The sequence below is a fragment of the Epinephelus moara genome, chromosome 5 (genome assembly GCF_006386435.1).
Source record: "Epinephelus moara isolate mb chromosome 5, YSFRI_EMoa_1.0, whole genome shotgun sequence".
Taxonomy (NCBI): Eukaryota; Metazoa; Chordata; class Actinopteri; order Perciformes; family Serranidae; genus Epinephelus; species Epinephelus moara.
In genome coordinates this window covers 3,743,547-3,768,335 of record NC_065510.1, presented here as the reverse complement: position 1 = coordinate 3,768,335, position 24,789 = coordinate 3,743,547, and the positions used below count along the sequence as shown (strand labels likewise).

The 24,789-nt window shown below is 43.6% G+C and overlaps 1 protein-coding gene across 2 annotated transcripts in view; it reads left to right on the top strand.

Moving 5' to 3' along the window:
* The window catches only part of ttbk1a (tau tubulin kinase 1a), a 79,921-nt gene that overhangs the window by 50,186 nt on the left and 4,946 nt on the right, over positions 1-24,789 (top strand). The gene's annotated exons all lie outside the window — the stretch shown is intronic.

Here is a 24,789-nt window from a genome sequence, read left to right as displayed (position 1 = left end):
GTTTCTCCTCTGACACGTCACATACCTGTGTTCGGCTGGCTCGGCTGTTCAGGTACTTCTGGGCAGTGAAGATGCCAAGAAGAGGATATTATTGGAGCTGAATTCTCCGTCGCCCGGTAAGCCGATGGCCGCCGTATTTGACAGGAATACGTTACTGTCTGTGTCTGTGACCCCCGTTCAACCCACAACCGGTGGGATTCGCCTTTCGTTTCTGCTGCTGGTTGAAATCTGTAGGCTGCTCGCACAGCGTGCTGAATGACTATTTTTAGTCGTAAATGTGAGTGCAGTGACGGGCGGATCGCCACACTGCCGACATTTTACTCCGCCGGTCACGGCACGCTGTTTGATTGCGTTATCAAAACACGCCGCTATTATTCGGCCTTGCTTTTAACTTATTCCACCGAATACCGAATGTGTGTTTTTTTGCAATATTTGGCCGAATATTTTCGGTTACCGAATATTCGGTGCATCCCTAGTTGATGGTTGCAGTTTGCTGTTCAGTCGCAGTCGTCTCTCTCTGTGGCTCTGAGTCCTCGTGACGTTTGAGACTTCTGTTCTCTCACTGTTTGCGTTAACGGCTGAATTGCAGTTCTGAAGCACTGAAAGCAGCAGCTGAATTTACTTGTTACAATGTGACACATTTCTATTTTTATCAGTCAGTGTTGACTTTTACACTCAGCTCATGTTTGACTCAGTTTCATGGGATTGAGTTCAGGCTCACAACAAACTTTATAGTTGCTTCCAACAGTTTGTGCAAATCCTAAAATCTGTTGAGTTGTTGGTTGATATCCATGACATCAGCTGTGAGCAGGGAGGAAAGTGTTAAAGACACAACAAACCATTTTATTTCTAACACCCTGCTGCACCACCACAGTTTGAGACTGACACATACGACACATCATGTAGCTGAAGGAAAGTATGCCAGAGTTCACAACAAACCCGTCTGCAGATCAGCTACATCGTGGAACATGTGGACGTGTGTTCGGAGATCACATGATCCTCCAAAGATCCTTTTTTAAATGTGAATCCAGTGAGTGTTGAGAGGATGTGACCAGCTGTAGATAATGAGTCCATCAGTCAGGCAGAACATTAATGAAGCGCTGCTGGTTTGATGGTTGATGTGCTCTGCATGTCGCCTCAGTCAGATACACTGACTTAGTTATTGGTGTTTAAAAAAGGAAAGGAAATGTTTGGTTTGCATTCTAATTAAAGAAAGAGGAATCTTGAAGACCTGCTGAGAACCACAAAGGTCATGTTTGTCATGAACACACCGTCACTTACAGCTGACTGCAACAGACACGCCCAGATAACCACTGAAGACTAAATATCGCTGCACGAAAATCAATAGGTGAAGAAAAACTGGATCCATTCGCTTTAAAATCCTCAGAACGTTTAATTCCTGATTATATCACTCATATTTTCAGTCTTTATCTCAGGTATCATTCCTGAAGTCTGAAAAACTGCTTCTGTTCTTCCTCTCCATGAGGGTGGTAGCAAATCTGTTTTGAATAACTGTCCTGCAAAAATGTTTGAGTCACTTGTTCATGAACAGTTGAAATTGTTTTTATCCACTTATGCCATATTAACCCCATTTCAGCACAGCACTACCTCAGCCACTTCTTTAGTCGGGGTACATTTAAATCTGAGATTTACAACACGTTTTATCAACCTGATCTCACTCTGAAGTCATCAAACACTGACACTTTCACATTAGCCAGCGGCATCAGGGGGGAATGTGGCAGGACAACAACAAAAGTTAAAGGGGCAGAGGTCCGAGTGGGTGGATGTGAGGGGTGGTGGATGGGTCCCACAACCACCGGCTTTCACGGTGTTCACTTCCTGTAAGACTGTAAAGCTGAATGCTGTTCTTTTGTTGGCTAAACGTAACCACGTGTGTGTGTTGTTGAAGGAAAAAACGTCAATTCCCGGTGTTGTACCAACGTAGTGCTTTTATTTTGAAAGAGACTGTATGCAAACTGTATATTTCCTGTGAAAACAGAAGTGTATTTTGAAAACAGACAATGCATGTAACAGGCTGAAGTTGACACGGCGTCCCAGAACGTCAACAACCAACACACCCAGGGTACCTTGGACGTCATATGTGGACGTGGAAAGTCCATGACCAAACGTGGACATGTGACGAGGTCACAGTGAGGATGAGTTGATTATACATGTTAGAAAACAGTCGTTGAAACATGAAAACACTGGAAACTATACAATGCTGAATTGTGGAGTCGGAACTTTAAACTGTTTTTCACCATTTCTGTGTCCATTTTTTGGGGGCGGGGCTAAAAGCCTAAAACCCTTAGCATAAGCCCCGCCTCTACACTATATAAGAACCAGAGCCATTGAGTTTTGTTGTTTGTAAAAAAAAAAAAAAAAAAGACCATTCTGTTGCAGACTAAGACAAAGGGGGCAATTTTCAGGCAGGTCAGTGTCCTCTGGTTCTAACTTGAACTCTGGCTCTGGTGGCTCAAATATTTCTGGCTGTACAATCCAATAAAACCGCTACATGGAGCATCCATTGTGGTTCTATGATTAAAAGAGGCTGCAGCTTTCCAGCGTCTCTGAGCAGAGAATTCCTATTCCTATTTTTATGATTTTGAAACAATTTCATAAACTTGCTGACTTTTTTTATCATTAAAATTTGGCAAAATGCTTAATAACACATTCTTCCACTGTGTGACAAACTCATTACGCATATTTATTTTTACTCTGCATCTTTAAAAACATGTTGTCAGCTTAACATTGTGCAACAAAATGTGATAATCTAACAAAGGCTTTTGACATTGTCGACCACACTTTGCTTTTACGACAACTTTGGGTTTTGACCACAGGCAGCTACTGTGATCTCTCCAAAAGGTCACAGCGGGTCAAGATTGGTAATATCAGTCCTCTTTTCTCCTCATTACAAGGGGAGTGAAGAAACGTCTTCATTGTACAATTGTAATTTCCCTCTGTACGCAGATGACTCCCTCTTTTATTCCCATGCAGACTCTATCCACGACGTCACTCTAAACCTACAGATATCATTTAAACAGAAACACCCCTTTCATCTGAAACTGGTCCTAAACTGTGCAAAGACAAAATGGATGGTGGTGGTTTTGAACTTTGTTCTGTTAATAATACCACAGTAGAGAGAGTGTGACATTACAAATGTCTTGGCATGTGACGAAAAAGCTGCAGTGAAAGCTGAGAGCTGAATTGGTCTTTCAAATCTGCTTTCCATTATTCACCAGAAAACAACTGTTGAGTCCGTTTTCCTCTGTGCTGGGCTACAGGGAGGTTATTTGTGGGCGGGCGTCCAGTTCCACTCTCCAACCTTTCACTTAGATTCATCACCGGTGATAGTTTAAGGAAGCACCACCGCCTACTTTACCAAAAAAACAGCTGATGTCATCTTTCAGTGAGATGAAATAGCCGTGGCCGGCGGCATTATGTTTCCAGGTTGTCCATCTGTACGTACGTCCGTCCCGTTCTTGTAAACATAGTATCTCAAGAATGCCTTGAGCGAATTTCTGCACTGGTGGGCGGAGTCATACAACCACAGGGTGGACTGGTGGGCGGAGTCATACAACCACAGGATGGACTGGTGGGCGGAGTCATACGACCACAGGGTGGGCTGGTGGGCGGAGTCATATGACCACAGAGTGGACTGGTGGGCGGAGTCATACGACCACAGGGTGGGCTGGTGGGCGGAGTCATACGACCACAGAGTGGACTGGTGGGCGGAGTCATACGACCACAGGGTGGGCTGTGGGCGGAGTCATACAACCAGAGAGCGGTACTTTTTTTTTTACAAAGCTCTTTTTCTTTGGTTTAAGGTTGAAAACGCTGAGCAGTCTTCTTGTATTGCTCTTTGTTTTAAGTTGTTTATGTTGTATGAACCTCGGCACCACTGAAAATGAGGGTTCTCCCTCAATGTGTTTTCCGAGGATGTAAATAAAATAAATGATGAAACACACACAGATCACCTGGACTCACAGTGACGACATGATGTCATTAAAAATACAACATATGTGCGTTTATTAGTAGCAGACAGTGAAAAAACATCCTGTCGATGATTAACAAGACAAAGCTTTAAGAGCTGAAGGAGTGTTTTGTCAAAGATGATCAGAGGCCCCAAAGTCCTGAAAGATAATGTTTTCTTTTAATATGTTGTGCACATAAGACAAGAAAGAAATTATCTTCAGGACTTCTGAGCCTCCGTACGTTAATGAGGAAGGTAATGAAATAAATTCGTAAAAGAAAGTTTGTTTAAAATTGATATTTAAGCATTTGCTCCTTAAATTCTGAACAAAAACAGGTTGAAACTGTAAAAACAAATTCTTTTAGGACTAAATATTAAAATGTTCTGGACAGTCTGTTAAACAAAGGAAACCTTAAGGGCTTAATTAAGGAGAATCAAACCTGACTGACATGAAAAAAAATGTGAATAAATGAAATAGGAAGTCATTTAACCTAAGCTGCCAGCACCCCCTGCAGGCTGCAGTGTTCATGACAGCCACAACATGAACGAACAGCAGAGTTTTATCAGCAGTGGGATTAAAAATGTAAAGTCTTTAACCCAGTCACAGGGAAAATGTTTGTGTTGTAGGTTTCCAGCCTGTTCTCACTCCCAACCTGTAATATACCGCCCCTTTGTCAGCAGATCTCGGCGTCAGACACCGACGCACAGACGCACCCTTTGTGGCAGTATGATGTGCACTGAGCAGCGGCAGTTTGTGACACCGCCGCAACTATTGTAATATACAGAGCGAGAAAGTCTGTATGGGGCCGGTGGGTGGGAGGTGGGTGGGTCAAACAAACCCCGGACTTTCACCTTGGAGCTTGCTGCTTGTTTCCCCTGTGAAACCAAATGTCACAGGGTCTGCTAGTATGTGTAGCATGCTACGCTAGTGACTTATGTTAGTTACAGCCGTACATATTTTAAACCTAACCACTTGTTTTTTTTGCCTAAACCTAAAGAAGTAAACCTCATAACAAAGCGTTTTACCTTGTTGTAAGTTTGTTTTAAAAACATTTATCATTTATGTCACGAGCGTAAATTGACATGTTGTCCCTGAACGTCCAAAACTGAGGCAGGAGGGTACCTAGTGCGTCATATTTGGACATGCAGGGCCTCTGATTAAATGGCAGTATTTAAGTTGAGATGAGAACGTGTTGACGTTTCTGCAAACCAAAGATACGTTATACGTCCTCGTCTCATTCTGCTGTGACAGGTGCCGTCCAGCTGACTGGTGGTGTATCGTATCACTTGGTTTTGGTCGCTGACGCTAAAAGGACTGACAAAGCGTCGATATGTGACGACTTGGGAACGAGAACGGGCTGCTGACACCATCCGAGGTGACAGTCAGCTCATATTCTACGTCACTGTAGAAACGTTGATATGATACGTATGAAACGTACAAATGTAACGTACGATGCCAACATTTTCCTCCGGTGACCGGGCTGAAGTTTGTCCTGCAGGTGGCGCTACAGGAAAAGATTGTGTGGTTGTTAAAATGTAAAGGCTTCGTCCTCTGAGGAGCAGGAGTGAGATCAGGACATTTCATCACATTGGATTTTTTTTTATTTTTGTGTGTGTGCTTGTGTATTCCTTGTGAAAAGCTGTCCTGATGGTGGCGCTAGAGGAAAGATGGGGGGTCAGAATCTTCAGGGTTTAACCTCTGGGGGTGTGAATATGCTCAGCTGGTGGAAAATGAGTGTGGAATCGTTGGATTTCACACTCATTTGACATTTTGTTTTCACCTCAGGATTGATGTTTCATTTTCCTGCAGCAGGAGTTTTGATTGTTGATTCTTTATTGTTGATTCTTTTTTCAAAATCCATTTAAGCTTTTCGGTTGAGTTTGACATGTATGTGACCATTTGATTTATTCATGCACTCATTTATTTATTCACTAATAAGTCCGGTTTGGTCCTCCATACTTGGTGGCTGCTGTTTACAGGTTATTACATCATCACTGATATTGGACTTTGTCTGCAGTGACACGTCTTTAAGGCCGAGCTGAACCGTGTGCACAGATCCCTTTTTAGTCACATGTTAGCGAGCTCTGCTTGATTTCCGTGCCGATTGTCAGCGCTAGACTCAGAGCAAGCTCTCCGCCGCCAACCATCGAGGACTGCCATTCTCTTTTTTACTCCTCTCCAATTCTCCCCCCTCCCTCCCCCCCACCTCCACATAACTACTGATGCCTTTGCCCCCAACCTATCGCTTTAAACGTACACAGTATGTCGAGTTTGACTCACCCGAGGAGACAGAGAAAAGAGCGAGGGTGCCATTGGGACAACACAAGAAGAAATAAAGTGATGTTTCGGGGTAAGCACAGTTTAGGAATAGTCCTTTACCTCTGTTCTCTCACTCAGTTTCTGTTCCTTCTCTTCCTTTTCCTTCTGTTCACACATATTTCCTCCCTTTTTTTCCCTCCGTCGTGTGTCTGTGTTTTGTGTGCTTGATGACTCCATCTCTCTTTTGTGTTCCCTGTTTCTTTTTGCATCTCCAATGGTAATTTTTTTTCCTTCAGAAATCCAAAAGCTCAAAGTTGTCCAGGCTCAGACTGTTGTAGACTAGTGAGCTACAGTATGTGCAGTGTTCGTGCTGGTGTGTCCTTTTAAAGTGCTTCTCTGTGGGGTAAAATATTTCCATCAACATTTTGTCCAGCTAGAGGGATGCTAGTCTGACCAATCTGGCAACCCACACAGCTAACAGTCTGTTAACTTTTTCATAGCTTCTAACTAGTATCTGATAGCTGTAACTGTAGACAGATGTACGCCAACACTCCCAAAGCTTCTCGCCCAAGGCTCCTCCCCTCGCAACCTTTGACCAATCAGCTGCCAGCTTTAGATGTGTGAGAGCACCTATCAGCTCTCTCCTGTCTAACGCCTGGTCAGGGAGGGGGAGGAGACGAAGGCAGGAAGTCAGATCCGAGTGTTGGGACGTAGCCGTAGGAAAACATTAAACATTACAATACATTTATGTTTCGTAAAGAGTCCCCTCATTAACCTCCCTCCCTTCTCTCTGATTGGTCTGTTTGCAGTTGGAAGAGGAGAGGCACCAACCGCGGCCCAATCAGCTGAGGAGGCTGGCCTCCTACGTCTTCTCCTCATCCACCCTGGAGACGGAGCAGTATCCCCACGGAGGAGGCAGCTTCATCCAGAGGAGCCGCTCGGCCGAGAGCAGCCCCGCCCACATCACCGCCGCCAGCGCCTCGGTCCGGCGGCGGCACGCCGGCACCCTGCCGACGCCCGGCAGCCCACGGAGCAGACACTCGGTCCTGAACGTGTCGAGGACGCAGCTTCAGCAGATGTTAGCCAAGCTCATGAACAAGAACAGCAGCTGAGAGACGGACTCACAACACGCACACGTACACACACACACACACACACATATCATACACACATGAAGTATCCTGATACATGACGCACACATATACACATGGACAAACACATCGAACACATGCTGTATATGCAGAGTCTTTCAAACCAGCTTTGGGACCTGGGGCAGAATTTATTTTATTACTGATTAATCTGTAAATCTTTGAAACTGATACAGTTCATCCTCAATTTAATGTCACAGAAGCTCCTTTGAATGAAGACACACTCCCTGCTTTAGTTCAGCTCCCCCTGAGTCATGCGCACAGGAGCGTATATCGCTGAGTGGTGCTGCACAGTTTAAACGTGCATGCATGACTGTGTATGTGCACACGCTTACAGGAGCCACAGGAACACTACCTCAGTGGTTCCGTTCACCTCAGACAGTTTGTCTCATGTTCAACCATGTCGAATGTTTCCCTTTGAGCGATGTCGGACAGCCAGTCGTCTGTTTGCTGAAGTCACTCACGTCCTCTGGAGAGATTGTGACATCACGTCGGCTCGGTGTCCGCGCCATCATCAGCTGCTGTAAAACTCCATCCTGATGGCTTTGTTTCCACAGAGGAGGTCTCCAAGTCTGAAATATTTTATGGATCTAAAATGCAGCTTCAAAACTGTCCCGGTTCATTTTTGGTCTTTCTCAGCCTGTCCGCTGATTAGCTCTTGCTACCGCAAATTTCCACCGCTGACCGAGACCTTTGACCTGATGTGATGATGTCACGCCAGATTTATGTGATTAATTTAAACACTTTTTTTCATGTATTTTCTGACACCTAATTTAGTTGTGATAAAACAGCCAACTATTTACAGACTGTTCTTCCACCCCTTGTCAATAGGGGGTGCTGCTGCAGCCACAGCACCCACCTTCCCGCTCCGATGCTCTGAATCCTGAAATTATTTGTTTAATGTCTTTAGTTTGAAAAGCTGCGAGGACTGATTCATGGTCAAAGTCAAAGAAAAACAAGAAAACAAAGTAAAAAAACAAACAGTTTATTCAACACGTTCTCAAGTCGTCACATATCGCCGCTTCCTCAGTGGACTTTTACGTCTACAAATTAAGTGCTTGGTATCCTCCCGCGTCAGCTGTTGACGTTCCAGGACGCTGCAACCAACGCTGGGATGTCAACACAAGCAGGTGGTTAGGTTTGTAAAAAACATCAGGGTTTGGCTCTATGTTCAAACAGGAAGTTAACAGCGGGTTCCCAGGTGAAAGTCTGGGGGTTTGTTGGATCCATCCACCACCACGCTACACCCACCGCATATATCATGTTGTTACTGGCAGCGTTTCCAACTGACGCCGTCCAGCTGTGTATCACAGCGCCACGGCAGATGCCTTTTGGCATCAGAGTGACTTCAGAGTGAGCACGGCAGAGTTGATTGAATATTTGTAATTAGCTGGTTTGGCGTCCCCTGCTGGCTCTGCATATACAGACACACACAGACACACACAGACACACACGATGAACACTGAGAGCCAGATTATAACCACACAACAAGCCATATGACTGGCACACAGCAGCACCGCTGTGCTGGGAAACACCTACACACACTCACACTCACGTAGCTCTACCAACCACTTTTGGAGCGGAGGAAGAGAAGAAGAAGAAGAAGAAGAGGAGAAAATGACGGGAAATATTTTCCATGCAATAAACTCTCAGAAGCCTCTCTGCAAACCTGATGTTGCACACGCCGCAGACCTGGCGAACTGGAGGAGATAATGTGAACCTGAAAATTTCCTTCTTGTTTCTGTGAAGAAGAGGAAACAGAGTGAGGCTGCTAACAGACTGTTAAGCTTTACAGTATTTGTGCATTTATTTATTTATTTATGCTTTTCCTGCGAAAATGAAGGAGCGATCGTCGAGGAATGCAGGTCGTCCCGGCGATCAAGTTTTTGCACCGAGACTTTGGAGTTGGCGTTTCCCCTCCAATCACCCCATCCACCGAGCAATACGCCGCCACCGCTTCACCACACGTCGAAACCAGTGACCCACACGTCCGATTCCAGCTTCATTAAATGTTGTGTGTGAAGAGAGAAGTGTGAGTTTTCTCTGTGAAAAGGGTGTAATGACGCTGGTGATCTCTAACGACAGCCTTTATGACAAAAACTGTTACCCTGCTGGGTCTTTGGGTTAAAGTACGGTGGCCCGAAAGTGCAAATATGTCACATACACACACACACACACACACACACACACAAAAGAAAAAACAGCAGTGTTTTAGAAAAAAAGTGAAAACACGACGACATGTCATAAAACAACACAACAAACATTTCATGAAATAAATTCATTTTCTTAAATGTGACAGAAAAGCAGAAAACAAATTAAAAGTCATCACAATATTAATTTTATATAAATGTTTCACAAAACATTAAAAATAATAAAAAAGAAAACAAATTGACGGGACAAACGTCACAACATTCAACCCAATAAATAAACAAACAAACAAACAAAGGAAATAGTTTTGCAAAACAAATAAACAAAACATGTAAATCAGACAAAAAGAAAACGTTGTGAGAGCTGCTCACAAATCTGTGGCTGAATGTAACAGTGGCTTCTTTTAGTTTGGTAATTTCTGATTCATTTCCTGGACTGATTTTAAAAATTCCTTTTATGAATTGTGACGGTCACCGTACGACAGGGCGGGGCCAGTGTCAGCGTTGCATCCAAAGCATCTTGTATTGTAAAAGTTTGGAGACTGGTCGGAGGCAGGAGCTCACAGTGTGTATTATGGGTCGAGCAGTGACACATGACGTAGAGCATCATGGGAAGAGAGACATCATACATTATTACTGGCTGCTGCTGGTGCAGAACACAAAGAGAACTGATATTTGGTGTTTCGTGTGATTGTTGAACTTCCTGTCTGAGCTGCAGCTGATGATTAATGATCAGTTCATCTTGTGATTATGACTTCATTTTCTCTTCAAGAGTTTGTCACACGAGAGTCCAGACTGAGATGTATCTCAACATCACCTGGATTGTCATCGGATTTGTTTCAAGCGTTGATGTTCTCCAGAGTCCGACTGGTGATCTGTGAGCGCCATCATGAGGTTGATATTTGTGTTTTGATCAGAGCAGAAGGACAAAAGCTTGCTTGATTTACATCATTAATACAGACCCAGGGCCTCACCATCTGACTTTTTAGGTTTTAAGCAGGACGTGTCAGAAAAGTTACCACAGGGTTAACCGGCTTGTGGCCGCCAAGCGTTCACAGCACCATCACTTTTTGATCCTTCGACGTCAGCTCTTCCTGTCATCATGAAGCAGAAGTCACCAAACGTTGGATTGTTCACCCACGAATAGACTCTTACTGTTAGTAAACAGTGTGATGTTTGTTGGTGGGCGGGGCTTAGCTGGAGGCAAAACAGTTCTCCACAGACATTAGCTACCGCTAGCTAACAAGTTGTGTTGTCTTGTTTTAGACGATGGAGGAAGATGATGTGAGTGGTGCGTTCAGAAACACTCATTGTGAGTGTGGGAGCGCACTCTGACACAGACTGGAGCGTTGATAAATTGGGAGCGCTGTCTGAATGTAGCGTTGGGTTATCCAGAGCAGCGCACTCTCAGAGTGGCAGAGCGCACTCTGGACACTCTGTCTGTGGAGACGGAGCAGCAGAGCGCCGAGCGGAGTGAATGTGTGATTAACTTAACCGTTGGTTCATTCATGTAGAAATATAACGCTGCGTTTCTTCCACCAACAGGGCTCTCATTTTAGTGTAGAGCGTCAGACTGAATTTACCAACGCACCATGTCAGGTCACTCACTCTCCGGGACCGCCAGTGTTACTTGAATAAGTAAACACTGACCAACGGGACCAGACTGGCCGACCCGTATGCTCTCACTCAGTGGATGGATGATGTCACAGGAAGCCAATCTTACAAAGGAGGACCACACTTGTTTGTTTTGCTATGGAAGCTAACGTTAGCTAATGTGCTAAAAAGTTAGCGTTCCAGAGAAATCCAATATTCCTCTTAATCCCTCCCCAGTTTCTGATGAGGTGGACATGATAACCCTTAATACACATAACCTTATTCATCCCTACAACAGGAAATACTTTTTCCCTAACCTGATATGAAGTGTGCGCTGCACATGTGAGCATTTTTGATGATGGCCTCCGTCCAGTCCTTTGGTCTTATCACATTTAACCATAGTTGTCTTTGTTTTTGTTGACGGGCAGTGGCGGCTGGTTTTGAGCCATGACTCCTTCTATTCTGGCTCCCAATAACACAACAAGACAAACACATTTTAACACTCCTATGGAGCCTACAGCCCTGTGGGGGAGGGGCAGCTGCACCTCCAGCTGATAACATGATGTCATCGTGATGTCATCGTGATGTTGGCACTAAAAGGGTCTATAGGGAACGTGACCTGGGCTAAAACCGTCATGAGACAGGTCAACAGCTATCGGGTGTAGGGATGTCCCAATCAAGTTTTTTTTTTTTCCAGATCTGAGTCATTCAATAGTGAGTATTTGCTGATACCGAGTCCGAATATGAAACTTTGATTTGCCCCGATATTACAGCTGCACAGTGCACACTTCAAGTACTTTGGAGATGTGTGACAGTTGAAAAGCTGGCAGCTGACACAGTGTGTCACTGCTTGAGGCACTTTACTGTCTCATGATAATTAAGTCATAATCTCAAGATAACAAGCTCACAGCCGGTCAAAGCTTCAGGAGGTTTTTGTGTTGATTTTATCGTCTCACCTGCATCATTTGGAGGTTTGACTTGAGTCCAGATCTTCCAGTGGTGGAGACAGGGTCAGATAAGCGTTGATTTAAAGGTCCATCAGGTGGCAGGTTGAGGGTCCTTGTGAAGAGTTTTAAAGGTGTTGTGACGTCGTCTGTGGAGTAGATTTGTCTGTTTTGTCCTGTGACCAGAGAAACTCTTCACTGTGTGTTGAGATGTTTCTGCAAAGGTCTTTAATGGTGCGTTTGGATAACCGTCTTATTTCCATCGTGCTTCCTCTTCCATCTCTTTTTTCTGAGCGCTGGACTTCACTGTTGCACTTTATCACAGAGTGGACGGGAGAGGGCGGTCAGGCCGGGCCGAGGGTCTCACCACATGGATGCAAAACACAGATGCAATAAGTGAAATGTGGGATGGTATCCTAACGGACGCCGTGGTGGTTTAATATTTCCTAATCTCATCATCAGATTTCAGATTTTCTCTCTTACAGGCTTCAGGTTTCAGGCCACCTCGCTGAACTTGCAGAGACTTTGAACTCACATCCAGCGAGAGTTTTGAACTCTGAAAATGCCAAATGTGATGATAAGGAAGAAGAAGTCAGCTGTGATGGAAGATCTGCATTCAGTTTCAATGGCTGCCTGAAATTAAAGGAAGGAAATCAGTCTGATGGAAGATCCAATAAACGATGAGCTGGAGTGAAAAGTAATTAATGAGATAAAATAAACCACCACGTTAATCCCATAAAGGCTCCAGCAGAGCCGAGGGAGGGCTTTTTGTTATTTCAAAGCGCAGTGCGCCATGTTCTCCATTTCACAAACAGTGAGACAGAATAACGTCACAGTCAGTCACAGTCGATTTATGACAGCAGGCGTAGTTAATGTAGTCAGAGTCTGTTTCAGTGTTGACCAACAGGAAACCAGTGGGGTGTGTGTTATTTGTTGGTTTTGGTGAGAGTTAAGGTGAAGTGATTTTTCCTGAAGGAGTAAATAATCAAAAATGACATCTTACATCCAGTGTGAAAATCCACATTGTTAGAAGTGATCATGTTTCATGGCGTTTGGTTGAAGTATCTGATTTGTCAGAGACAGTGGCTACAATATTCTGGTTTTCACCCTTATTACGAAAAAGACAATATTCCTACTAAGTAGGGCTGTCAAAATAACGCCTTAGTTTCGATTAATTAATCACAGAAAAAATAACACGTTAAAAGAATTAACACTGATTAATGGCGTTCTGTGGTGCCCTTTGACCCGGTGCGTCATTGAAGGCCAGGGTGTCTTTGTCACATGATGGAGGCGGATGAGACGACGCTGCTCCACCCCACGAACCGAACATTTACATTTAGAAAATGTCCAGATGGAACTGTTGATAGGAGCAGCGTTCTCTGCAGGTTCTGCAGGAAGGAACTTTAGTACCATCAGAGATGGTAGTTCAGACTGAGTCTACCTGTGACCGACTTACTAACTCCCTTTTAAAATGGACTGCAGTACATTTTGGGTGGTAGAGGCCAGGGGGACAACTGTGTCCAACATCCAGCAGCTTCACTACGACACATCTGCCAATCACATGTAATTAATTAGATACATTTGAAGTCAGACTGTCCTAATGCTAAACTGCGTACATGGAGCCGTGAAGACTCTGTCCTAATATGTCGTGTGTTAGTCAGGATACATTAGAGTGGAACGGCTTGAGCTGCTTCTCATTTTTTTGTTTTCCTTTAAAATAGGATTTCTCCAAAGTTTTCCGCTGGCGGTGGACTCGTTGGACCAAACTCGGCCTCCCCCTTTCATTCCTTCAACCGCCTTCTTAAAAAGGTTGGCGTTGTCATATTTGCACGTACAAAAAACCTGTTGATATCCAAGTCTTTCATGTTGTTTAAAAGTCGGTGTGTTTCCTCGGCTGACCACAAATGTGGGCTTTTCTTTGCCACATCATTCTCTACCCCAGCCCTGCGAACTTGGTAACATATCCTCATACAACAGTTCGTGTGATATCCAATGAATTAGCTGCCTAAAAATGATGTTATGTTCTTGACGAAATCTTACAGAGGTTAGGTTTAGGAAAGGAAACACGGTGAGGATGTACCTTAAAATGACCCACAGCTCACACGGTTCCAAACACCAATCTCCGGAAAGTCCTCTGTTTTGTGACCCATCCACCTCCCCAACCTGCCTCCTACTTGGACCGCTCGGGAACACTTCCTTCGTTGCTCCCGTCAGTGCATCGGTTACCACAGCCTTAAAAAATACTAACAGTGCATGAGAACACCGTGAACTGTTGGTGAGTTGGTTTTCATGCAACTCACAGAGCTGACCATTAAAGGACAAGAAGCCACGTGTCGTAAACTGCACCAAAAAGAACCAGCTGAGACACATTTTCTGAATGTGCTGTATGCATGTCCAAACAAGGCTCCTAAAACCTGAATACTATCGGCATGTCCCAGATGTCTTAATCGGAAAACACTTCATTGGGAAAAAGGCCTAAATTGGGACGTGACCTGTATTCAATTCACTGTTGTCATATTCAGAATAAGAGCGGCATGTTAATATGCATGTAAACGTAGTCAGTGATATTTCGAGGGACGTCCATATTTTGATCCCAAACCCCAAAATGATTCAGTCCTGCAAAGAATATCTCAAAATTTGCTTTTATTTGAAAATTGTACTTTTCTTCCAACAGCTGAAAAAGTCAACATGTCATCAAACCTACACCCCGAATAGGTTGTTTGCCAACAACTCACAAAACGACATATATGACCGTTGGAGAGAACCACCGACAGGCTGCAGTTTTAAACACGTGGTTAACGTTGTGTAACGGTCGCACCAAAAGTCAGGTTTAGAAAAAAGAAAATGGTTTGAGTTAAAATAACTACATTTGTTAAACAATTTAAGTGACGAACGGAAGTTAGCTTGCATTATGCACATGACGCTAACTACGTTACATTTGTGACGTCAGTGAAGTACAGCGCATGGTTAAAATAAGTTGACTTTTGGTGTCACACAGGACATGAACGGTGGTCTCCTGGGTCAAAGTCCTGTGTTTGTTTGTTCGTTTGTTTGTTTGACCCGTCCATCCACCCCAAACTCCTCCACACGCAGAGTTTGTCGCATTTTATACTACATCACCTGACTTCCTATCACTCCCTTCAAAATGACTACAGCCACTACATGTCGCCACCTAACAGTAAACGTAAATATGGGTCGTAATAAGCTGCTTGTAAAGATATGGCTGTTTTTTTGTTATTTTTTCTGGTGCCATGCGCTCCCCAAAAACAACCCATCGTCATGAGTCAGTTCCTGTTGCAGGCTCATTTGTTCGAAAAGAAGCAAGTTCCCTCTAGACATGAAAATTACCACCACAAACACTGCTATTAAAGAATACGTAACAATTTGTTTAAACGTAGTTTCAAAGAGTTCAGCTGCTCAGAGCGTCAAGATAAAAAAGGTTCAGCTGTCACTGGACATACTTACCGTCTACACAGTGTCTGCACAACAAACAAAGAGCAGAGTGTTTGTGACCGATGTTTGATCGACGGTTTTTAGAGGTTGTATCACATTTTGGGCTCATTTATTCCTTTACGCACGAAAATAGATACATCCATTTCAAACACTGTAAAAATCTCTGTTCTCATACTCCTAAGCGTCCTATATGTTGGCATAGATACAGCCAATTGATGGCACCAGAGGGTGTAGTGTTTCACACATCAACATACGAGGTGACGGTGGAGGAGGTCGTACTGATGTACCTTTAAATGGAGGCAGCGTTGTAGACGGTGGAGGTGGTGATGTCATAAAATACATCGCAACATGTAGACGGAGAATTCTTTTCACTGTATCAGCAATTCATTTTGTTCCACCATTTTGTGAAATGTCTTTGTTGTTTCCTACAGTTGCATCTTTCTTAAACTACGCTACACTGCCTCCATGATCTCTGGCGATGCTGCTCTGTTTGGTTCATATCCGCGAGCTTTCAGAAAGTGTGCAAGAAATGAACGGCGAGTACAGAACGAAGGCTCTGTTCCTGATGTTGAGCATAAATGAGCCCTAAGGCTGTTTCCTCACATGTTGATGTTCTCCACACACGAATGAGACGTTTTGTCCTTAAAGGAGTCGGTGCTTGTTGCGTCCTGAGAGATGGACGCTTTCAGTAGAAGATGTGCAAACATTTGTAAGGTAGCTTTAGTTTGGTCTCCGCCATGTTACTATCAGAACAAAGAGCCATTGTGATGGTTGTAAGTGTTGAGCTGTGAAACCCTGTTTAATATTCGGCCGCTGCTAACGTCGCACCAAAGCAGCGCTCTACGGTTTGCTGCTTTGAATGTCATTCCAACGACGTTCTTCAAAGTCAGAGCTGTGTCTCCTGAATGAAACACTTTGGGTTACACTGCGAGAGACTTGCTAGAACGGCCATGCTATGCGGTGAAACGGTTGCTTTCTAAATGTGTTCAAGGGCTACATTAAGTAAATATGCACCACTTGCTGTTCCATTGAGCTTGAGGCATTACCATTAGCTCAGCCTGGATGTGTCCCTCAGTGCTGAGGCTCATCACAGCTCCGGTCTGATGAGAAGACCACCTCAGTTTGTTTTCATGCTGCTTCATGCTGAGTTCAGGACGTCCTGTCCATTTTATATTTAGCATAGCATTACAGTACAACCACTTAGAGAATGTATGAAGTGGACTAGCTGCTAACTCTGAACTTTATTTTGCACGCCTGCAAAATGATTCACCTACCGTACAAGATTGTCACTGATACATGTCAATGTTTTGTCCTGTGTCACCATGAACGCAGTGCCACATTCAGTTAGAGACAGGGCGTAGAAAGCTTTGAGTGTGCTGACGACACTTTAAGAAATACAAAAAAAAAAAAAAAGGTCTGCAGCATTAATGATGGTCCGTCCTACCAAGAGACTGTTTACCGACTGTCGCCACTCTTTGCATGAGATCTACTGTTTGTACGACACGCACCTCTGACTGTAAAATGACTAAAAACAACACTGTACTGTAATTACAACGAAAACACAGTGAATATACACCTCTGACTGAAAAACGTCTGTGATTCTTTTGTAAATAATTCACACCGATATTCAAGGGGATACTCACGGATCAGAGCTGTGGAGTCCGGAGCAGCTGGAGTCCTTCTTATCATCACATCTTTATTTCTACAATGTAGATGTCAACATTTATGTTGGTCAGTAAAAGCAGTCATGCTTCTGTTAGTATTTAAAAGGTTTTTACTGAAACTGTTTGGTTCATAACCGGATGTAAAGCAGTTTTGCAGGTCAAGGGATCATAAACAGGTTTAACTTTGTTCACTTACACCTTATTTTCAACAGGAATTAAAACCAAACCAACAAAAATCCTTCAAATCTGTAAACGGCAAATAGAAAATACCTGTAACGCTGGCAGTGCACTCCAAACTAAACGTGTTTGTAAAAGCTGTCTGACCGAAACATTCTCATCCCAACTAGTTAAATAAAACTGTGGACCTACATGTTAAAATGTGACGGCGTGTAAAATTAAGGTCATTACACGCATTGTGTCTTTTCAAAATAAACTTCCATTTCCACAGGAAGTAAACAGTTTCCACTTGTTAAATGCACACAGTCTTTTTCAAAATAAACTTAAAATGCCTATAAAAAAACTTCATTTTCAGGTTTATATCCTAAAGTGTTGTCAACTAAAGCACATGATTAGGTTTGAAAAAACCATCGTAGTTTGGCTTAAATTAAGTACGGTGGTTACTGACGTCATGTGACATACGTCACTAGCGTTGCATGTTACACACACTAGCAGCACACTGCACTTTGTTCTCATCAAAATAACTCTGCTCACTTTTGGTCTCACACAGGAAATGACGGGCTCACGGGTGAAAATCCAGAGTTTGTTTGTTTGATTTGACCCACAACGGTGGTATTTGACGAGCAGGGTTTTTGCCTGCTGTGTCAGAAACAACCACCGTCCGGTACGTATCATACCGCCATGGATGGTGCCTCCATGCACCGGCGTCTGACACCGAGGTCCACTGACAAAGCAGCGGTAGTTGACGAGTTAGGTCTTTGCCTGCTGCATCAGAAACAACCTCAGTCTGGTGAGGGTCATACCGCTGTGAGTGGTGCCTCTGTGCGTCGGTTTTTCACCTTCAGAACAGCGGTATTCGATGAGAGTTGGGAGCGAGAGCGAAGGTCGGACTGCTGCACAACACAGCGCTGTGAGCAAAACACTTGTATAAAAGAATTTGACTGTTCATTTAATGAAGGGCAAAGTTTCAGTTTGTGAATGCATTGCCAGAACGCCAAAATGTGGCGCTCTAGTGTTTTTACTAACAGGCGTTTTTGACTGAAAGAACACATGAAATTAAGTGTATTTGAACTGCTGCTCGTCATGTTCAAACTGAAAATTAAATATATGTTTATTTGGTTTCAACTGATTGCAGGAAAATATAAAATTGTAACTATAAAACCAAACAAAAATAACCTCAGTTCTGTTGATGACAAGTTCCTAATATTCAAATGTGGTAAACAGTTCTGCTCAGTGGTCAAATTATAAATTAACTCCTGAAAAAAACAACATTTTGAAGGTTTTGATTAATAGTAAAAATGTCATTTCTATCACATCGACAACTCTGCGACTTTAAAGCCTTTATGTCCTGAGACTTTCCTCTGAGTGCGGATTTAAGAGAAACCGTTTAAACTGTCAGGTCCCACATACTTTTTCCTGAGTCTGCCACAAAACATTTATACCTCATAAATCTCCCACTGCAGTCACATCTATGTAAAAAAATAAAAACAAAACTGTTTTACGCTTCTTCCAAACATCCATTTTTATTGCATATTTGATATGTTAGTGCTGATCTTTATGGAATAACAGGGTGATATTGTACAGATTACGTGTCTGTAGAGAGAACAAAACTGCATTGTGTCTTTAACACTGGTCTCCGTGTTAGTTTTGTTTCGACTGTACGTCACATTCACCGGTATGTTAATCAGTGAACCTCGTGTGTCACCAGTGTTTGATTCTGAAAGGAACATTCAGATATTTAAAGAGTAATTAGACTGAAATTAGTCGTTCAGAAGATGAAGAACATCTCTGTGTGTCCAGTATAGACGAAGGTTTAGGATGTGTTTCGCCAAGCTTAGCATAAAGACTGGAAGCAGGGCGAAACTGTTAGCTTAGCTTAGCTTAGCATAAAGACTGGAAGCAGGGCGAAACTGTTAGCCTAGCTATGACCTTCACAGTCTTGTTGTTAAGAAGCCAGTCATCCTGATGTCAGACTGTTTAGTTGATGGCAGAGTTCAGGGACTTGTTGCACAAAACAGCTTATGTTAAGATTTTTCTTAAAGCCCTTAAGTCTTCTCCTTAAGGTTTCCTTAATATGTTCACTTAAGTATTCAAGGTTTTCTCCTTATCCTGGGCTTGTGTTTAAGGAGTTAGTTCAACAATAGAACAAAAGACCTTAGATGTCACAAGCGTGAAACAAACATGGAAACTGTAGAATTTCACCACTGTAAAATCTCTTTCAGTGCAGTAAATGCCTTAATATTTTTCCTTAACTAAGGAAACATTTTAAGGGTTTTTATGCAACGTCTTCATGTAGGTCCTTTAGCTAAAGGGAAACCAAGCCTCAAGTGTCATACTTAAGGAGAAAACTTAAGGTATTTTGTGCAACCGGCCCCAGGGCTTTAGTACACTCTTAGAAATATGGTTCCTCTTGAAGAAATGAGGTTCAACCCAAAAACCATTTGATTCTGAAGAACCCTTTTTTGAAGACGGTTCTTTCAAAGGTTCCTTGTTCTATCAAGAAACCTTTTCATGCGAAGAACCCTTTTTGGAATAAAGAGTTCTTTAAGTGTGGGTCCTCACCCTCAAATATTCAAATGCAGATGTGTCTGGAACCCCCTAAATCAATTCATTCTACATGTGTTCTGCCATCACCCTTGGCGTTCGGTATTCAGCTCTAATCTGGAACCGAGTTTTGGATCCCAACCTGACTGCATCATTGAAATATTAAAAGCTGTAGTTGTAGCGATTTCATGAAATTTCCAACTCCTAAAAAGGAGCCTCATGAAGGTGGTTCCCTTGGTCCCAGACTCACCTGTTAAACTAAAAGCATGACTAGTAGGAGAGAGATTTATGGGTGATGTAGTCAATTACTATGTCTTAAACCCCCTGGGTGGGTTCTTGTTGGCAACCTTAGAGGGTGGAAAGGTTCTGGATAAAACCCCACAGAGGGTTCTGGGTGAAGCCATTCACAGATGGTTCTAGATATAACATTTAAGTTGGGTTCTTTGAAAGGGTTTCAAGTGACACATTTATAAAAGATTCTACCCCGAACCAAAAAGGGTTCAAGCAACACGTACTCATCCCGTCGTCACATATCACCGCTCTGTCAGTGCACTTTAACGTCTACATATTACGCGCCAGGTATCCTTCTGTGTCTGTGTTGTGGTTCTGAGACGCTGCAACCAACAGCGGGATGTCAACAAAAGCACATGGTTAGGTTTAGAAAAAACATTGTGGTTTGGCTCGACATTGGAAGTGAACACCGGGCTCCTGCATGTTGGACCCATCTACCTCCCTCCAAACCGCCCCATAGGGACTTTAAACTCCTTGTATTATGTCATTAACGGCAGTGTTTCAAACTGATGCAGTCCAGGGGTGATACCCCACGACAGGTGCCGTCCGCCCACAATATAAACTGACACCACCTGTCTGCACATCATAATGCCGTGGCAGGTGCCGTCCGGCTGACCGGCAGCATATCATATGACCGCGACAGGTGGCTGTTGATGTTTGTGTCTGACGCTGAAATCACTGACAAAGCGGCAGTATTTGACAACTTCAGAATGAGAACGGGCTGAGACAAGCCAAAGATCTCTCTATGGTTCTAGTTAGTACCTTCATTTCTTATAGTGTAGGGAGTGACCCCCAATTGTCAACCATGACGATAATTTGATCGATCAATTTGATCCAAGGAACTTCCAGTCTTTGTGCTAAGCTGAGCTAAATACACCCTGGACTGAAACCTTGCTCAGTACAGTTGGTATTTAATAAAATGTCTTAATGTTCCTTCACGATTTTTGCAATAACAGCAGAGTCTGTGTCGTGGAGGTAAAGAGGACTGAAGAGCTCACAGTGTTAGTTCAGTGTGATGATCCGTGAGTGTCTTTCACCTGTAAAATACATGTAAGCGTTTTTTTTCTATCACTATATGATTGTACAGTACTGCTTGTATAATTTACAGGTAAAGCATGTATTTTAAACTTTTTGTAAATTCAAACGATAACTGTGTACATATATACAGAAATGTAGAAAGTCATTAGGTTTGCAGTTAATCTCTAATAGCATGATAATTAGCGGGGTTTAGTATGTATGTACAGGCTGTATGTTAAATCTTTATGAAGGGAAACACTTGAAAATCACCTGATATCAGACTGCGTGCTGTCTAAGGATAAACTCTGCAATGCATTTTTTTGTGCCTTTTATATCAATGTATGTAATCTAGACAATCTTGAAAAGCTTGTGTACAACCAAAATGACATTAAAATGGTTTTGGGGGCAAATACATCACTTCCTGTTGTCCTTTCTTACTGGGAGAGGGACCGTTAGCGAAAGCACTGACGGGTGCTACACACGTTAGCTTCCTTTTTTCTCTTTCTTTGTCATAAATATCAAAATCACCAAGATTTAAAGTCCGCATAACGCAAGACAGGGATTTCTTTCCAAACACACGACACCTGTCAGAAAACACTTGTTGAAAACATGAAAAGACTGAAGTGTGGAGTTAGACCATTTCTCTGTCCAGGTTTTGACTGACTGGAGCCATCCTTAACATAACCCCTCCCCTTCTAGGCTATATAAAGACTACATTACAACTGATGTTGGAGCTCATAGCATCATTCGCCCACTGTGTGTCAGCGGTGAGTTCACTACATCCCACGAGCTCTCTGAGCTCTGTCAGCCTAAAAAATACATGAATACAGTCATATAGACACAAGATAAACAGCCGTCACTAACGAACCTTTCAGTCTTTCTGGCCGACCCGGCCTGCGGGCAGTTACTGCTCACTGCTGTGGGTGTGTGCTTTGTGCTAACGTTAGCGGCTGAACGAGAGGCTCTTGTTCCCTGGTTTGAAGAGTGTGTGCTACTGAGTTAGCTGCTAATGAGAGTCTGGAGCACCATTCTTGCTTCAGTTCAGAGGGTGTGTGTGCTGCTAGCTGAGGCCCCAATCAAACAGAGAGCATTTTAGCAGCTGGAGGCGGCTTTTTGTAATTGTTTTTAATGAGAATGAAGCTTTTTGCTTGTTGTTTTGCGTTGCTACGTGCCTCGTGTTTCTGCGCTGTAGGCGCCTGGCATTTCTGCTGAAGTGCTCCTCAAGTTGAAAAAATTTGCGGAAAAACACCCAATGTCATCTCTGCTTTTCTCCCATTGTCCAGTGGGATGATTTGAGAGGCGGGGCTTCTGTGGTGGTCACAACAACAAGTGTACAGTTGGTAAACAATGGAGGAGAAACTGGTGGTAGTGGTTGCTGGATACCCAGAGCTATACNTCTGCCTCAACATGGCAGCAACTACACACTGATTACTGCAGGATACATAAGATAAATAAACCGTAGATTGATTACACAGGAAGGTTAGGGTAAGGGGGTGATGGGGTTGTTGCCTGGCAACAATATAAAGACACAGCAAGTGTTTTTATACTAGTGGCATTCATTTTTAAAAAAGGCAGCGTGGTGCGCCTTGCATTTTGTAACCTGCAGAACACTGTGTGATCAGAGCCTCAGCTGCTAACGAGAGTCTGTCACTGTGCAGCTGCTTGTTCTTCTGCTCAGGGGTCGTGTTTGTTACTGTGCTGCTGGGTTAGCTGCTGAGGGGAGTCTGTAACTGCGTGGCGGCTCGTTCTTTGGCTTGGAAGGGGAGGGGTGTTTGCTTTGAGTTAGCTCCTTACCAGAGTTGGCAGCGCCTCAACCATTTCAGCTCTTTTAGCGGACACGCCTACAGCGTGTCAGAGCAGAGAATGCGGATAATTTTCTCACAATTTTGAAATTTAAATTCCTTGGCTATTTTTTTCTAATTATTCAATTATTCCTTCTGTGCAGATTTTGCATGTTCTCCCCATGTCAGCGTGGGTTTTCTCCAGGTGCTCCAGCTTCCTCCCACAGTCCAAAGAGTCAGTCCTGTGATAGTCTGGTGACCTGTCCAGGGTGTACCCCGCCTCTCGCCCAATGTCAGCTGGGATAGGCTCCAGCCCCCATGCCGACCATGGGTGTATAAAGACAATTGGATAAAGTGTTGGAGGCGGGGCCACGTGTATTCCTGTGAAAGCTGCTCAGTGGTGCAGGCATTGTTACACTTTGATGCTTCAGTTGTTGAATCTTGGCGGTGGTTTTCCTCCTGTTCTGTAGTTTGTATGTTGAGTTGTTCCTGACGTGGTGCCAAATAAGTTTGACTTCCTAGGTATAAAACTACCTTCCGCATTATTGGGCCCATGGAGCAGGCGCACTGGACACACCCCTAGGGTCGAGTGGCTAACTCCCCATTTAGCTCTCCGCTAACGTGAATGGAGATAAAATGATTTAATCGTACGGCTCTTCTGGACTTTCCAAATGTTAGCGAACTAAATGGATCAAATTCTGATACTGAAATGAGTCATATCTTGTGGGTTGTGACACTCAGAGAAATGTATCCACTGATTTACAGATGTCTCTTTCCCAATTTACATTTATGAGAAAACATATTTTTAGGCCCCACGGCATCACGTGACAGACTGCGAAGCTGTAATTGAACTGTTTGACCATTATGAAAATTTACCTCAAAGCCCAGGGCTGTTCTTGGGGGCTCAGAGCGGACATATTATCCTTCACTCAATCATTACCTAGCAAGCAAGGCAGCTAACTAGAGAGCAAGCTAGCATGCTACCTAGCGACTCAGGTTCAGCAAGCCTCTTTTCACTCACAGTGCATTAATGAGAAAAAAGTACTGAACGTGAATAAGATGACATCAAATTAACTTTATGAACCTCTGGTGATTAAAAATTAAAAAGCTTCCCAGCTGTTTTTGTTATTTGATTTTGATAATCACCTACATCGCCACTGTGAGTTTTTATTGTTTAATGGCCCGAACATACTCGGGCGTACTATAAGCGGAACGGACTCCGCGAGGAATGTCTGCAGTCATTCGGGCTTCCATAGTCAAGCGCACTTCTGCGTTGTAATTTCCTGTAAAAATGTCCGTGAAAAATCCCCGCGATGTGAAAAATACATGCCAAGCAGTCACTGGTGCGCGGAGCGGAGTCCGCGCGGTCATAAAATCTGAGCATTGGGTGCACAGGCCTTGCGGACGTCCGCTTTGAGTCCGCGCGGACCTCCGCGGAGTCCGTTCCGCGTATGTTCTGCCCGAGTATGTTCGGGCCTTAAGTGGGATTTATACTTCTGCGTCAAATCAACGCTGTACTTACAACATAGGCTCTGCATCGCTGGAGCCTGACGTGCAGCTCCCCAGAAATGTAACTCCACGTCACAGTGACGCAGACCTCCTGTCTGTCTCTGTAAGCTGAAACCATTTCCCTCAGTGGAAACAAAGCTTTGATTTACTTTAATTTCACAGATAAGAAACAATAAATTGTGAAGACAATAAAGCCTCCACACACTGTGTGTGATTTATCCTGGCTGAAATATGAGCAGAGGAAATCTCTGCTAGCTGCTAGGCTAATTTATACAATGTAAAATGCCACAG